The sequence below is a fragment of the Acanthochromis polyacanthus genome, chromosome 15, assembly GCF_021347895.1.
Source record: "Acanthochromis polyacanthus isolate Apoly-LR-REF ecotype Palm Island chromosome 15, KAUST_Apoly_ChrSc, whole genome shotgun sequence".
NCBI lineage: Eukaryota > Metazoa > Chordata > Actinopteri > Pomacentridae > Acanthochromis > Acanthochromis polyacanthus.
Genome location: NC_067127.1, coordinates 39,271,751 through 39,288,609, shown reverse-complemented (window position 1 = coordinate 39,288,609; position 16,859 = coordinate 39,271,751). Strand labels below are relative to the sequence as shown.

Here is a 16,859-nt window from a genome sequence, read left to right as displayed (position 1 = left end):
CCATGGCAGGGAGGAGAAAAGGGCTTGAGGAAGTCATCCAGAAGACATCACCTACTGCTGAGTGGACACACTGTGGTCCACAGAGAAGCTCTGGCATCAAGGCAGCTTTCCTCTGGATGAAAGGAGCTTCTGACTGGAGTCAGTTTTCTAAAGAGCAGAGCACTAAAACTAGAATCTTCTCTGCTCCCTGTGAGGAGATGGGAGCTGAACATCAAGCTGTGCTGTTTGACTCTGAACCAAGGTGGCTGTCACCAGGGAAAGTCTAGTCCAGAGTTTCTGAGCTCAGAGAGGAGATCAGAATGTTTGTGGAGCAGGAAGACAAGAAGAAGTGTGAGAAAAATGGAGTTATCAAGTAGTCGTTTAAAATGTTTAGTGTTTCCAGAAGGATTAAATTTGTTGACTTTAAGGCTAATTGATGCATTTTAAACTAAAAAAGGTTCATAAAGTTGTTATTTGTTGGAAGTGGATCTAGATTTCTTTCTTTTTCTTTCTTTTTAGCTTTCCTTCATGTACAGAGGTGTACTTGTAATAATTTCTAGACTAATGATGCTATTTCTAGTGGTGGTGGAGGGTCGGGGGCGCTAAATGTTTCCTTCTTCCTGACGGGCTGAACAGAAAACACCTGAGAATCAGTGAAAGAGAGAAACACCAAGAATGAAGCAGAAGAACAGTTAGCTCAGCTACACACCATGACTAGCCTAGCTTAGCCTTAATGCTGAGAGCAGAGGGAAACTCTTAGCCTAGCTTAGCATTAATGCTGAGAGCAGAGGGAAACCGTTAGCTTAGCATTAATGCTGAGAGCAGAGGGAACCTGTTAGCCTAGCTTAGCATTAATGCTGAGAGCAGAGGGAACCTGTTAGCCTAGCTTAGCATTAATGCTGAGAGCAAAAGAAACCTGTTAGGCAAGCTTAGAATTAATGCTGAGAGCAGAGGGAACCGGTTAGCCTAGCTTTGCATTAATGCTGAGAGCAGAGGGAAACTGCTAATTTGGCTTCGCATTAATACTGAGAGCAGAGGGAAACTGTTAGCCTACCTTAGCATTAATGCTGAGAACAGAGGGAAACTGTTAGCCTAGCTTAGCTCAAAGACAGGAAGCAGGATGAACTGTTAGCCTAGCTTAGCTCACAGACAGGAAGTAGGGTGAACTGTTAGCCTAGCTTAGCTCAAAGACAGGAAGCAGGGTGAACTGTTAGCCTAGCTCCATGAACAGAGGAAGCATCAATGAGTAAAGCTGAATGAGTGTAAACTGAGCTGGAACGTGACGAGCACAGGACAGGACTTTAGAGATGCTGCATTCAGGTGTCTGTGTCTCCATGTTGGACTGGTCCTTTGTCAGTGGAACAGTGTGAGAGCCATGTAACGTCCATGTGTGCTGCTGAAAGAGTCTCTGCTGCTCTGACCGTCCTCCTCCTTTCAGGGTGACGCCTGCTGGAGTCCGATGGTTGACACCAGGTCTGAGGAAGTGTAAGTGTGTTTGAATGGATTGATGGAAACAAAGCAGCACATTCAAGCATCTTCAAAGTGTCACATCTCTGAGGTCATCATCAAATCTTTAATACTGATCACATGATCCATCAATAACTGCAGCTGTGTTGTGTTTGTTCTCTCCATCAGATTCCTGTCAACTCACAGTCGACACAAACACAGTACACAGAAAACTCAAACTGTCTGACAACAACAGGAAGGTGAGATTTGTGGAGGAGGATCAGTCGTATCCTGATCATCCAGACAGGTTTGACTTCTGGGAACAGCTGCTGTGTGGAACTGGTCTGACTGGTTGCTGTTACTGGGAGGTGGAGTGGAGAGGAGAGGTTTATATATCAGTGAGTTACAGAGGAATCAGAAGGAAAGGAAACAGTCATGGCTGTTGGTTTGGATCTAATGATCAGTCCTGGAGTCTGAGATGCTCTGATGTTCTTGGTTACTATGTCCTTCACAATAACAGAGAAACATCCATCAGTTCCTCCTCAGTCTCTGACAGAGTTTCAGTTTATGTGGACGTTCCTGCTGGAACTCTGTCCTTCTACAGAGTCTCCTCTGACTCTCTGATCCACCTCCACACCTTAAACACCACATTCACTGAAACTCTCTATTCTGGATTCTGGTTCCGGTCGTCTGGTTCCTCAGTGTTTCTGTGCTGAGTTGAGTGTCCAGAGTCTCCTCCTGGTAGAGAAACAGTGTTGAACAGATAGTTGAGTCTCTCCATGACTCTGTCCCTCACAAACATGTTTTCACATTCATGGATTAAATGTGTTTCTTTGTCAAATCCTTCTAAATGATTCCTTGTAAACTTGTTCCTCTTCAAAGATGGAAGTTGTGATTCTTCCAGGAGCCAAATGTGGTGTTTGCGTCTTTTTCCAGTCAAATGTTGAGAGTGAAAATCAGGATGTGGTGTTCCTCTGATGCTCACTTGAACTAAAAGCATTTGAGCTGCACAAAGTGTGAAATGAGAGAGGAAGCAGTGAATCTCCAAACTGCTGACAGACTTTCACACATTATTGTCCAGTGAAAATCAGCTTTTTGTGCAGCCACACTTGATCCTGATGTGAGTCTTTAAGTCCTGTTCTAGTGATGAAATGAGAACTTCCTTCATCTGTGTCACTCTTTCCAAAGTATTCTGTGCTCTTCTGTCATTTATGTCTTATTGATAGATCCATTTTTCATTTTTACAATAAATAAGTGCTTCAATGTTTTTTCATAAGTTTTTTTTTTTTTATCAGATTCTGAATTTCTGGTTTCTATCAGATTGTATTTTTCCATCAAAGCTCCCATAACCCTAGCTATCTGTGGATCAAAATGTTTTCAGCATCGATATGATTCCAGTAGAATTTAAACCCACCAGGACTATCCAGATTACATTGAACTCTGTAAATTCAACATTTTTTTGCCTATTTAATTCTATAAATGTTCTGTTTGGCCATTAAAGGAGGTTTTCCTCACATTGTGGTGTATTTGAACCCTTCCATGGTCTAAATTCTTTGAACAGATCTTGTGCTGTAATCAATGTCGAACTGAGTTTTTATTTTCATTGCAGTGGTTGATTTTTCCTGAACAAGATCAATGATTTTAATACGTCTTTCTCCACTTTTATTTGCTCTACCTGTGGGTTTCAACTATTATAACTGTCTTTTTTGTTCAATAAATGACTAATAACACACTTTGATCTTCATGTTGGTTTGCTTATTTGTTGATAAGTGGAATTTAATTTTCCATGTTGAATAATCGTTTATCCTCTTCCACGGCAGAAATGAAAACAGAAAAAAGATCTTTAGTAAAGCAGTAAAACTGATGCTTTTATTTTCATCTTTTTGTCTCCATTTTTAATTCTATTTAATTAAATTTAGCCCTAAAAGCAAATATAGAGAACTACAAAAACTAGAAGAAAAACTCCATATTTTAGTGGTGAAAAGACTCAGAAACCAAACTTGTAAATAAATGATCTTCTATGTTTTAATTTCTATCTGTTCTTATGATCACAGTCAGTGAGCGAGTAAAACATGAACAATCTAAAGTTGTGAACTTGAACTTCTTTCAAACTGATTTTTCTCTGAACAATCCAAATAAAGTATGAGGTCAAAGTGTGACGGTTAGATCAACATAAACTACTAATATCCTGTTGAAGCGCTATAGAAGCGTCAGAGCAGCAGATTGTAAAGTCTGGTCCAGATAAGGAGCTCTACAGTGAGGCTGACCGTCCATCATAGCTGTCTAACCTGGACCTCACATCTCTGAAAGCGTTGGAGCTCATTTTTAATCAGCTTCATCTGGAGAAACTGACCACACATTGGACGTTTTTACAACCACTTTCTCACCTCAAATCATCTGAAAACTACATTTAGTGTCACAATAACAGCAGTATTTCCAAAATACTTGAGTTTCCTCTGAAAGTTTCCTCCTCGGTCTTTGCTGCTGCTCTAAATGTATTCTGGGATATTTGGCTCCCCAAGTTTTTTGTTGTTTTATCTTTTATGAAGCATAATTTAACAACAAATAGGCACCAACTGTGTCCTACAATTCCACTGGTCCAAGCAGAAGAGAAGCAGAAAAGAAAGAAGCATAGAATAATCAGATCAGACAGCTTCAAATAAATGAACTTCTCAGGGGTTAATCAGTTTAGAACATGAGAATCTGAGACAGTCTGAAGGAACTTCTATTTGACAGTTTGATTAAGGAGGAAAAGAAAAGTCTAAAACTCAGAGCAGCCTTAAAAAATCTACATCTGTGTGTCTAAAATTCACCAGTTCTCATTCTATGATTCCACATAAATTCCAGATGTTTGTTGTGCATAAAGAGAGCAAACTTGATAGAATTGTATTCAAAGACAGGTTGAACGTTGTTTGTTAGCAACCATTCATGATTGTGTCCCTAAAGCTCCTCACAATAGTTCAGGAGGAGAACAGATGTTCTGGAGGTTCACATCTTCTCCATCAATGTGCATGTGTTCTTCTCCACATGAAATCTCCTTCTGGAACATTCTCTACATGGAGAAACATCAGAAAGAGTTTAGAAATGAACTTCTTTCATTTCAACTCAGAAAGGAAAAGACAAATATCTGCTTGTGACTTTGATAGAGTCAGTCTGTGGAAATGTTGGAGATCCAACTTTTCTTTGAGCAGGAAGAGGAAAACATTCTTTAGTTCCTGATCATCTCACAATGTTGTTCTAACATTTAACGTGTCAAAATGTTGATCTGTCAATAAACAGCGTGTTAGAATGAGGAGTTCAGATGAATTCTGGAACATTCCTTTGATCACTGGAACAGCTTTGATTAGCAGAGAATGTTGTTTCTCGCAGCAATCTGAAGTCAGTTTAGTTTGAAAATCACTAGAACATCTTCATCCATTCAATGTGTTCCTTTCTCCATCCAATCCTTCACAAAGACACATTTCCTCCTGTACAAATCCTCCTGTTCTTCCACATTGTAGCTTTGTGTGGACTGAAGTTCTGCTTCTAAAGCATTTTCCAGTAGAAGAACAGCTGCATGTGGAAATGGGATCATTTAAAGGATGGAAATCACATGTTAAAGAGAATGAGACAAAGATGAGGCGCTAAGGTAAAGCACAGATAATGTTCCTGTTTTCTAAAGTCATTTCATGGAACCATTCATTGTTTGAAAATCAGTGACATTCAAAGCCCCTCCTCTACTCATTTTACCACATCACCTTTTAGAATCAAATCACATCACAGTCAATCTGCTGGATTTTCTTCATCCATCCATGTGAAACACATCAAGAATCTGCTGGATAAATTCATCCTGAAATCCTTCCATTTCTGTCCTCAATATTCTACCAAATATGAAAGATTCCTTTGGAAGCAGATCTTCAAGGATTTTAGATTTGATTTCCAACAATCAGAATGTTAGAAGTTTCCCTGTTGATCATATTTTACTGATAGTTTCTCCAAATGTTTCAGCTCATTTTTACTGGAATATTCTGAAGTAAAGTTTGTGTTTTCTGGTGAATGGATCAGATCTCACATTTAGTTTCAATCAAACCCTGAGGCTTCTGGAAAATACACACAGCTTTAAAATAATGTTGGATCATCTGCTGACTGTGTCGTTATTAAATGCTTTTAGAGTTTCAGTATTTTAACCCTCGTGTCATTTTAAAGTTTGAAAATGTGGAAAATAATGAATATTTTCACAGTGAAACTTCTGATGTCCACATTTTAACATTTTTAGGAAATTTTTGAACATTTTTTGGTGGAAAAAGAAGATAAGTTTCTAAAGAACATTCACATAAAAATCAACCAAAATCCAGTAAATTCTCTGGATTTTGGTTGATTTTTATGTGAATGTTCTTCAAGAAAATATCAGAAGTTTTACTGATAAATATTGAATCACTTTAGATATTTTTAGGATTTATTGGAAGATTTTTACTCATTTTTTGAAAATATTTACAAGAATTTTCTTGCCAAATTAGGGGGATTTTGTTTAGATTTTTTAAAATAAAACTTTGAAGGAATTATTGGAATTTTCTTCCTGAAGGTTTTTGCACATTTCCATAAATTTGGTGAATTTTTTTGCTGAATTTCTGGATTTTTTTTTCCTGTTTTTTGGTGAAGTAAATGAAGCCAACAGGAGGGTTGATATCCAGCGCTAATCATAAACAGCAGAGGACTGATGGGTCTCCTTGGTGTTTGCTCCTGTTAACATCTCATCTTCTAGTAGTTCCACATTGAAGGAATTCTGCTGGACAACATTGAGAGCATATGAATGAATTTTCAATCCAAAATAATGCAGTGAATGTCAAATAAAGTGGTGTTGAAGCTTGTCAGAAGCTTTCAATGAATGTAGAAAGAGTGTAAAAGCAGCATCCTCTACCAAATGAGCACAATCCATCAATCATCATCAAAGTGTCCAAATTCCAGAGAAGCCATGAACTGCAGATTGTAAATGAGTCAAAGTATCCATTTAAAATCATTTCTAGACCATGATCACAAAGTCAAATACTAGATTGTTCTTTTGTCCTTTTGTGTCTCATTTTCACAATATTTTGTCTGGTTTTGTCTCATTTTTTGTCTTTTTTAATCTGACTTTTGTAGTAAAAAGCAGTCCGGCCCACTTGAGATCAAACTGGGCTAAATGTGGAACCTGAACTAAAATGAGTGTGACTCCCTGATTGAAAGCTTCTTTGAATGCTTCAAACAGTCATTCTCTAATATCAGCCCAGAAAAACGGATCAAAGTTGGTTGTAAGTCCATCTGGAGCCGCTGATTTCCCCAAAGACATTTTCATTTCAGCTCTATCAATCTCTCCAAACACGTGCTTTTAAAGTCAGTCTGAGGAAGAAATGCTTTGACTTTGAAAGAAAAAGCTGCTGAATGTAAATGCTGATAGAATCTAAATCTTTCATCTGCTCTTTCTTCTGGATTGCTCCCAGTTTGATCATCAACATTTAGAGGCTGATTGCATTTCTCTCTAATCCACTGAAATAGGAACTGTTTTTCTCCCCATCTTCCATCCATTTAGCTCTGGATGCTAGAAATGCACCTGGTGCTTTATTCCAATCCAATTCATCTCCTTTAGATTGGAACCCAATCACTTCTTCTTTCTTCCTATCAGAGAACACATTCATTTTACAACACTCATTCATATCATTCATCAACAGTCTTTCTCATTCTTTTGCTTTCTGACACATTCTTTGACCACAATCTACTGAGTTTTCTCTGACTTTATGTTGGAAAAATTCACATTTACTTCCAGAAGAACCAACGCCATCGTCTGACTTTAACCCTCCTGTTGTCTTCATTCACCAAAAACATTGTTTCCTGCTCTGAAAAAAAAATCCAAAAATTCACCAAAAAATTCCGCAAAATTCTGAAAATGTGTAAAACCTTCAGGAAGAAATTTACAATAACTCCTCAAAAGTTTTATTTAAAAAAAATCCCCCTAATTTGGCAAGAAAATTCTTGTAAATATTTTTTAAAAATGAGAAAAAATCTTCCAAAAAATCATAAAAACTATCTAAAGTGATTCCATATTTATCAGTAAAACTTCTGATATTTTCTTTAAGAACATTCACATAAAAATCAACCAAAATCCAGAGAATTTCCTGGATTTTGGTTGATTTTTATGTGAATGTTCTTAAAGAAACATGTCTAACGTTTCCTTTTTTTTCCACCAAAAATTTTTCAAAAATTCCCCCAAAATGTTAAAATGTGGACATCAGAAGTTTCACTGTGTTAACATTTTATTTTTTCTACATTTTAAACTTTAAAACGGGTCAATCTGACCGTCAGAGGGTGAACTGAAGATCAGATTTTTGTATACCTACCCAGTTGCTGCAGAGGGATTTGATAGACAACCTTTTAGCCCGCCTCCCTCCCTGCCGAGCTTCCCTAGACCCTTGTGCCGTCAGAAACATGGGTATAGCGTGGCTAGGCTCCATATTTGTGGTAGTTCTGTCTCATATGTCGGTCATTTTATGCAGATTTCTGGTCGCTTTATCCATTTCTTGGTCATTTTATTCCTATTTGTCATAGTTTTAAATGAATCTGATTATTCTCCATCATTTCTAACACTGTTGGGTCTAAACCTTCATATTTCTACATGTTAGTTTCCCTCTATGATCAGTAATACTGGAGGGTCTGAACCTCAGAATTTAAACCTGTCCTTTAAGGCACATATTCAATACACTGTAAAGAGACTGAAGCTTTTACTTGCATTTTATTTTAGAAATAAGTCTTGCTTTTCCTTTAGAGTGAAACAGAAACTGGTAGAGTCAACTTTTCTTCTGATAATTGATTATGGTGAAGTGTTGTATATGAATGCCTCCGATCAATGCCTCCACATGCTGGATTGTGTGTCTCATGGTGCTCTGAGGTTTATTACAAACTGTGGAGTTTCAACTCATCATTGTGTCTGATACGGTAAAGTAAATTGGCCTTCATTATATGTGCGCCGGCTTGGCCATTGGTCTGTGCTGATTTACAAGGCCATTCTTTAGATGACTCCATCTTATTTATCACTCCTTTTAATTCCATCTAATAGGTCCTACAGTCTCTGATCTCAGGACTTTTTACATTTTACTGTTCCTAAGGTCAGAACAGAAATGGGGAAGAAAGCTTTTAGATTTTCTGCTCCAAGTACATGGAACACTTTGCAATCAGAGCTCAAACTCCAAAGTTTGGTATCTCTGAATGTTTTTAAGTCTATGATAAACTCCATTACACCCAGGCTTCAGGAGTGCAAATGTCCAATTTAACCATAGACTGTATATAGTGGACGTAGCATCTGGCTCCAGAATTGAAGCCAACCCGGAAGTGTCAAAAACTTGCAATATCACGCCGTCCGCTCGGGTTGGCTCCAAAAAGCTTTAGCTCCGTAGACCCCAATTCATTTTTGGAAAAAATAAAATTTGATAGACTGATTTTCTACAGCTCAGGATTTTTTCCTGTAAGTTTTCATGGTCAAAATGAGAGATCAGGTGGCCGATCTTAAAATAAATCAATACTGAATTTTAAATAAATCGTTAAAGTTGGCGAAGCCAGGGGGCGTGGCTATACTTGATAGACAGCAACAGAAGCCTTTGCGGTAAAATGTGGGCGGGATAAGAGAGTCTTCAGCCAATCCTGCCCCTAGTTGCTCTCCGGTCCAGTCTATTTGATGATGCTTTTTACGTCACTGGCTCCAAAAAATCCAAAACGACGACCAGGAAGTAGCAAAATCCGGGCTTCATTTTCTCGGCGTTGAAACCAACGGGTGACGTCACGGTTAGTTTACGCCTGAATTTAACTGAAGTGTTTGACTAATCCTTTTGAACTCTTTTAACCAAATTTTTTAAAATCCAATTGTAAATTGTATGTCATTTGTATTTTTAACTGTATTTGTAATGTGTTGAAACTTTATGTGCTGCCAATCTTGGCCAGGTCTCTCTTGTAAAAGAGATCTTGGATCTCAATGGGAACAACCTGGTTAAATAAAGTTTATAATAATAATAATAATAATAATAATAATAATAATAATAATAATAAACTGCTTCATTTCATTTGTCAAACCAATCTGATTTATCTGCAGGAAAAACTGATTTCAAGAAAAAGGACATTTCTAAGTGACCTCAAACTTTTGAACAGTAGTGCATATTTATATAATGTCATATTTTTTAAAATCAGACATGTAAGATGAAATAATATTGATGATAGCTCGTGTCCCTGTTTCTCTTTTAGCACACATCACACAGTATTACAATGAATAAGAACATTCAATCATCAAATACAATCATTTTCATAACAAGCTGCTGTGGAGGCAAAACCTTTTTGTTCTTTGCAATAAATCTTTTGTTCTTTTATTCAGAGCTCTGAAGGTACAGGTGAGACAGAGTGCAAAGCAGTCTATGTGTCAAGTCAAACTGGAAGGAGCTGAGAACTCAAAGGAGAAGCATTTACGCACAGGTCCTACACTCAGCTGGGACGGAAACAATCTGCGGCTGCAGGTTTGCCACCGGCGGGATACAAGGGGACACACGCAGCACTGAGGAGGAACTGAGATGAAGTGACCGTGTTCAAACAAAGTGTCCGTGAGTTTCTGTTGGGAAAGCATCAAGATCTGCGGCAAACTGTGCAGGATTGCGTTCATCTCCAAAATCCGGGTTGCAGCCGGTAAGAGCAGAATTCTGGAGACTCTAAAAGACTGTTTAAGCTGCCGATGTGTACCACTGCAGTATGTGTTAGCATTAGCATTAGCCACGGAGTCAACTTTGTCTGTTTACCAATAATTGCCGTGTGTTTTGTAATTGTTCAGTTGAAAATAAGATTGCAGGCTAATTGGTGCTAATTAGAGGGTTCCAGCTAAGACCAGTGAATTCATCATGTTTGTAATGGTGGGTTTTTGTGTATTTATGGGGAGTGCCAGCGTGTTGTCATTTGTTACGGTCACGTGGTACAAAATGGCTACCGGTTGGCAAGAACCAGCATTAGCATAACGGCTTGCAACGATAACGGTATCGTGTTTGGAGCAAATACGTAAATTTATCGCTTTTCGTGAATGAAAATGCACATGTTTTTACCACAATGGTAATATCATGTGTAGCTGTTGGTTATACTAAGCGTTTTAAGAAAGAATCAGGCTTGAAATTTCACCGGATACCGATTTCAGGAGAGAGAAGATGGCAGCCGGAAAAAGTGGACCCCAGTAAGCAGCAGAGATCGTGGTTGTGGATCCCACTTTTCTTCAGGTAAACTATTCAACAGTTTAGCATCTTTAGTATGTCCAACTTTGAGCATATTTACCAAAAGATATTGATTTAGTGTTGCATCCTTCGCATGAAGCGATCTCTACACTTTGGGTTTGGTTCAGTGTTGTCATGTGTTACCGATCGCTTTTTAGGCGATGAAAGTAGGGCTGGGCGATATGACGATAGATATCGTCTGGACGATAGAAAATGTCTATCGTTTTATGTGAAGATCCTATCGTTTATATCGCAGTGTCGCAAAACACGCTTTACGGCAGTATTTTACGTCACCAACGGGCCTTACGGCAAGCCCAGGCACGTGGCAGCGGCGCCAACTTAGCGACTTTCCAAGGCGTCCTAGCAACTTTTTTTTTTTGTCAAAATCGACTAGCGACAAATCTTGCGACTTTTTTGTGCCGTTTTGGAGACTCTGACAGGAAAACTCGGATCATTCTGCAGTTACTGTCCTCAACGAGCAGCAGGTGCTGCTGTGAGCTTCTCCCTGTCCCAAAGCACAGGCTGTCAGTCCGCAGCAGTCCCAGTGAGGGGAGAGGGAGACCCACATCACTCCGCGGCCAGACGGCATGTCAGAGAGAAGCTCCGCTGAGAGCTCCCACATAACATAAGAAGATATTCACTGAACCAGAAAGACACGGAGACTGTAACTTTTACTTGCAAGGGTAACACAGCACACTGTAACAAGACACATTAGTGCGAGCTACAAAGACTGCTCCCATACGAAGTTTATTTTATACACAAGCAGAAATGAAAACATAGCATAAGATAAGAAATCGCTCAAGTTACACAAGGGGTTGTGCTAAGCTGAAAGAGTGGAAATATACTGACTAGAAGAGCAAGATGCGTGTGTGTGGGTATGTAATGAAAATTATTATATAAAGACACTATATACAATTAGTTAATGCCCTAGGGTTTGATTATGATATATGTATTTACAAGTTCAACTCTAACATTCCCTCCTGTTTATCATGATCAAGAAGTGTGAAGATCAGTTAACAACATCTTGTAAAAACATTTTCTGCTGTCACGTCATTAAACTACACTTCAACATCATCATTCTCATCATTGGAGTCATATTGTGGTTCTTCCATTTCAAGTGCAGCATAAGCAACAACAGAAGTGGTTGTCATTTTAGAAATCATGGATCTTAAACATGGTAAAATGCAGGTAGCAAAAATGCAAAATAGTAACAAAATACATACACTTATAATTACGAATCTTTTAATAGTCTGAAAAATACCACCAGATGTAAACCAAGAGGTAAAATCCCAGCCTGGAAAAATACCTTTGTCTCGGTTCCTTAAAATGTCTGTTTTAATCTCATCCAGTTTCTGTCTGATTAAAGTGTAATTGCCTTTGTGATCAGGGATGTATGTACAACAATGGTCATTAACAACTTCACAAACTCCTCCTTGTGCTGCTAAAAGAAGGTCTAAAGCTATTCTGTTTTGGAGTGTCATTTGCTTGATAGCCTCAAGTTCAGGATCGTTTTTCAGCTGGTCAGTTATGTCAGTTAGTGCGTTAGTGAGGTTATTGAGAGAAAACCAAAGCTTATTTACACTTGCGGACAATCTTGATGTACCATATGAAGGAGCTAAAGACATAAAAAAAAAACGTTTTAGTTTACTGAAAGCAGGTTGTTGTTCTTCTTTAGTTTCACGGCTTTGGATTCGGTGTGTGTGTATATATGTCCTGTTCTCTAATTGTTGGTCAGAAATGACAATTTCAGCAGGTTGCAAATGAACTAAAGTATAAGTACCGCACCAATCAAATGGCAAGTACCAGTAAAGAAGTCCTCCACATTGCCACATCATTTCGGGTGGAGTGGAGATTTTTGGTCTGAGATTAAAGGTTGTTATGTTTTTTCCAGTTCTATATTTATCCTCAGAAAACCACCAAGATGCGTTAAATCCTGCAATAGAGGGAACTGATGATGAGATAGCAGACGAGTTACTGGAAAGTGATATTATATGGATGCAATTAGGTGTTCCTGGTAAGTGATGCCTGTACATATCACCACAGGTGCGTTGGAGACACAATGGGAAAGGAATGTTAGCTTGTAATGATGCAATCCCTACCCCCAATGTGGTGTTCGTAGCCTGTGAAAAATTAGTGGGATCCAGCCATTTTCCCTTATGAATAGTACAATTTGGAAACCAGTATGACATGTTACCGGTGAAATTTCTTATCATTCTGAGTGTGCTTTCTCCGAATATACACATTGTTTCTGATTTATTAAGTCCTATAGGAGTGAAAATGGTCTGATGTGTAGCATGATGAGGTAATTGTGAGCACACGTAGCAATTGGTGACATTATTCTATTGTGCTGTAAAATTCATAGCTTTATACCAGAGGTTCTGTTCCCAAGTCGCTGCTATAGAGTGTTCATGGGTTCTTTTAGTCCTGTGAGTTCCTGTAGAGGAGAGAGAGAAGAAGAGGAAGAGGAACCACAGAAGTGACAGTCACCCCTGCGACGAGCAGGAGTCGCCAGAGAGCCATTCTAGAGTTGGGTGCGGATCAGTTGGTTTCTTCACCGGGTTGAGACGTCAGCACCCTATTGTGCTACTGACCCCTTTGTATCGGACTTCCACCGCTACCCCGTCGGTTGATCTGGCTCTGCTTCCAGTTGTATCAGCTTACAGTGCGATTGGTGGATTCACGAGGGCCGTTCAGCAATTTTTATTGCCGTGGGTGTCGTCAGCAGTACTTGATACGGCCCTTCCCACCTGGGCGACTTCCAATTCTTTCTCCTCAGGACTCTAATCAGGACCCAGTCTCCAAGCTGGAGTTTCTGTGTAGACAAAGGAGAAGAACACTCTGGCAGATTATTGGAACTCTGAACTTCTCTCGTTTTAACGTATGCATCATCCAATCTGCTAATGTTATTTCTCTCTCACTAAGATTCAGTGGATTGTTGTGTTGTGGAAGTGGAAAAGGTCTCCCATGCACGATCTCAAACGGTGTTATTGTTGTCTCCCGTAGGCGTAATTCTCATCCACAGTTTAACCAAGGATAAACAATCTGGCCAAGGCCTCTTGGTTTCTTCCATAGTTTTGGCTTGTCTGTTTTTTATTGTCTGATTCGTACGTTCTACAGGGCCGGCGGCTTGTGGATGATATGCGCAGTGATTTTTTTTTTTTTTTTTTTAGTGAGAAACCCAATGCCTGTGAGCAATGTGTCATAATTGCATTTACAAATGTGTACCATTATCTGATCTAATTATGGCGGGAATACCATAAGTTGGAAAGTAATGGTTGCAGAGAGCTTTTGCTACAGTTATGGCTGTGTTATCTTTGGTTGGGTATATTTCAACCCATTTTGAAAATTCATCTACAACCACTAAACAATACTTTAGTCCTTTTGATGCTGTTAGTTCAATAAAGTCCATATGAATTGTATGGAAGGGGTGTTGTGCTGGAGGAAATTGTCCCCTCTTTGGTCTCATATTTCCTTGCGGATTGTTCTTACAACAAATTAAACATTTTCTGCAGTATTCCTTGGCAAAGTCAGAAAAATTTACAGCGAAGAACTGTCTCTGTATCATGTGTACCATCCCTCCTGTTGAGACATGTGTCAAACCATGGCTCACCAGGGCAGCTGTGGGGAATAGAGAACGTGGAAGGACGGGCTTATTATGAATATGATAAAGGTCATTTTGCAAAACTGCTCCACGTCTGAGCCAAGAAGTTTGTTCAGCCGTGGGTGCATTTTTCTGTGCGTCCGCCAAGATGTTTAGGTCTACTGAGAGGAAAAGGTCATTTTCAGAACATTGTGTGCCGAATGAAGCTTGTTTCACAGCAACATCTGCAAGGATATTACCCCGTGTTATGGCGGAGTCGTCCTTTTGGTGAGACTTACATTTACACAGCGCTAATTTAGCAGGAAGCTGTATTGCGAAGAGAAGATTTTTTTAACAGAGGCATGTGTGAGTGATTTCCCACTAGAGGTTTTCATGCCCCTGTTATGCCAAATTCGAGCGAAATGGTGGACAGAAGAATACACATATTGACTGTCTGTGTAAATGTTAAGTGATTTCCCTTCAAACATCTTACAAGCGTTGATGACTGCTAGAAGTTCAGCTGTCTGTGCAGAATACGTGTGTGGCAGGCGTTCTGCTTTTAGGACCGTAGTTACTGTTGTTATTGCATAACCTACACAATTATTTCCTCGAATGTCTTTTGAAGCAGAACCGTCTACAAAAATATCAGTAAAACCAGATTGTGGTAAATCAAAAATGTCAGGTCGGGGCTTTGTTTCCTCATTTGTTGTAGTCGCACAGCAATGTGGATCTCCATCGCCTTCAGTGGGCAAAAGTGTGCTTGGATTTAAGGAGCTACATCTGTGCACAGTTATATGTGGCTGTGACAACAATATTGAAGTATAGGCAATGTGACGTGCATGAGTCAGAAATGAAAGATTTGCATGTAGCAGGACTGCAGCCACAGAGTGTGAAACATGGACTGAAAGTGGGTGACATAAAATAATATCAGCAGAGGCAGAAATCGCAAGAGCAGCTGCTGCACAACTTTGTACACACCGTGGGAGACCTGCTGCGATATTATCTAAGCGTTTAGAATAATATGCTACAGGCTTAGGTCTAGCACCATGTTTCTGTGTAAGAATAGAAGTCGTGTCCATTTTTGCAGTCAAAAAACAGGTCAAACGGTTTGTTATAGTCAGGTAGAGCCAAAACAACATCAGTTTGCAGGGCTAATTTCAGATATTTAAAAGCTTCCTCAGCCTGTTCAGTCCAAATAATCTCATCTGTTAACGACATTTCCTTGCCGTATATCAAATCCTGCAGTGGTTGTGAGAACACTGCGTAATCTGGAACCCAGGATCTGCAAAAATTACAAAGTCCTAAAAATGACATCATTTGTTGTTTTGTTTGCGGCTTTGGAGCATTTTGGATTGCAGTTTTTCTGTCAGTGAGTAAAGCTTTCCCATGTTTTTAAAGATTATGGCCTAAATACACCACCTGCGGAGCCCACAACTGAAGTTTGTTTAGTGAAACCTTATGACCTGTCTCATGTAAGTGTTGTAACACTGCCATCGTTGTCTGTTTACATTGTTCCTGCGTATCTGCAGCCACAAGAATGTCATCAACATACAACAAAATTTGGCTGTGTTCTGGAATTTGAAATGTTGACATCGAGCACCTGAGAGCCTGAGTGTATATGTGGGGGCTTTCTGTAAAGCCTTGTGGTAATCGTGTGTAGGTGTACTGTGTACCTTCAAAGGTAAACCCGAACCAGTGTTGTGAGTTTGAATGTAGTGGTATAGAGAAGAAAGCATTACTCAAATCTATAACTGAAAACCACTTTTTATCTGAAGTTACTTCATTTAATAAGGTATGTGGGTTTGGAACATCAGGTGTAGTTTTCTGTACAGCATCATTCACCGCTCTTAAATCTTGAACCATCCTCCATTTTCCTGTATGTGCTTTTCAAACAGGGAAAATGGGTGTTTTGCAAACACGCTTCTTTGTTTTCACAATAATCCCTGATTTTTCCATGTCTGCAATAACAGGTCTTATACCTTCTATCGCTGCTTGTTTCAGCGGATATTGAGGAATTTGTGGTCGATAAGAGGTGGCTGCTTTTACTTCAACAGGTGGAAAATCTCTTATCAGTCCTACATCTGCAGGGCTGTTAGACCAGAGATCTCCGGGCAGGTTTTTTAACCCTTTAAGCTTCAGTGTACCGCCGGCGGTACACCTACTAATTTGCATAGGAATTTCAGGAATGTCCGACGGCTGCAAACACGATTATACAAACACTATACACCGATGGAAAGCTTAGATTCTCATGAATCCGCCGGTATAAACCACTTTCAGATGTGATTACCACAGCGGGTGAGAAAAACACATTTGTCCGACAAAAACAAATATCCATCCATCCGTTCTCTATACACGGCTTCAACGCACACAGCGCGACTCACATTTCCGGGTTTATTATTACACACAAAAAAAAAGATTCCATAAAAAACGGCCATAATCCAACCTTTTACATCCAGATGACACAAGCCAGTAAACTATTTTATCCAAAACATGTCCTGAAGTCGGTATAAAATCCCCGATTCGGTCATTTTCAAGGAAATGCACCTCGCGATGCCCGTCCAATATTCCCTGTATTTTTCGTAATTTTTTTTATTTAAAAATAGAATATTAGC

The 16,859-nt window shown here is 39.3% G+C and overlaps 1 protein-coding gene and 1 long non-coding RNA gene across 2 annotated transcripts in view; one reads left to right on the top strand and one right to left on the bottom strand.

Moving 5' to 3' along the window:
- The window catches only part of LOC127537550 (zinc finger protein 239-like), a 107,887-nt gene that overhangs the window by 78,901 nt on the left and 12,127 nt on the right, over positions 1-16,859 (top strand). The window lies entirely within an intron of this gene.
- The window catches only part of LOC127537559 (uncharacterized), a 96,165-nt gene continuing 81,837 nt past the window's right edge, over positions 2,532-16,859 (bottom strand). Inside the window, exon 2 of the long non-coding RNA XR_007947289.1 lies at positions 2,532-3,100. This is a non-coding gene — a long non-coding RNA (uncharacterized LOC127537559). The remainder of the gene's footprint in view (positions 3,101-16,859) is intronic.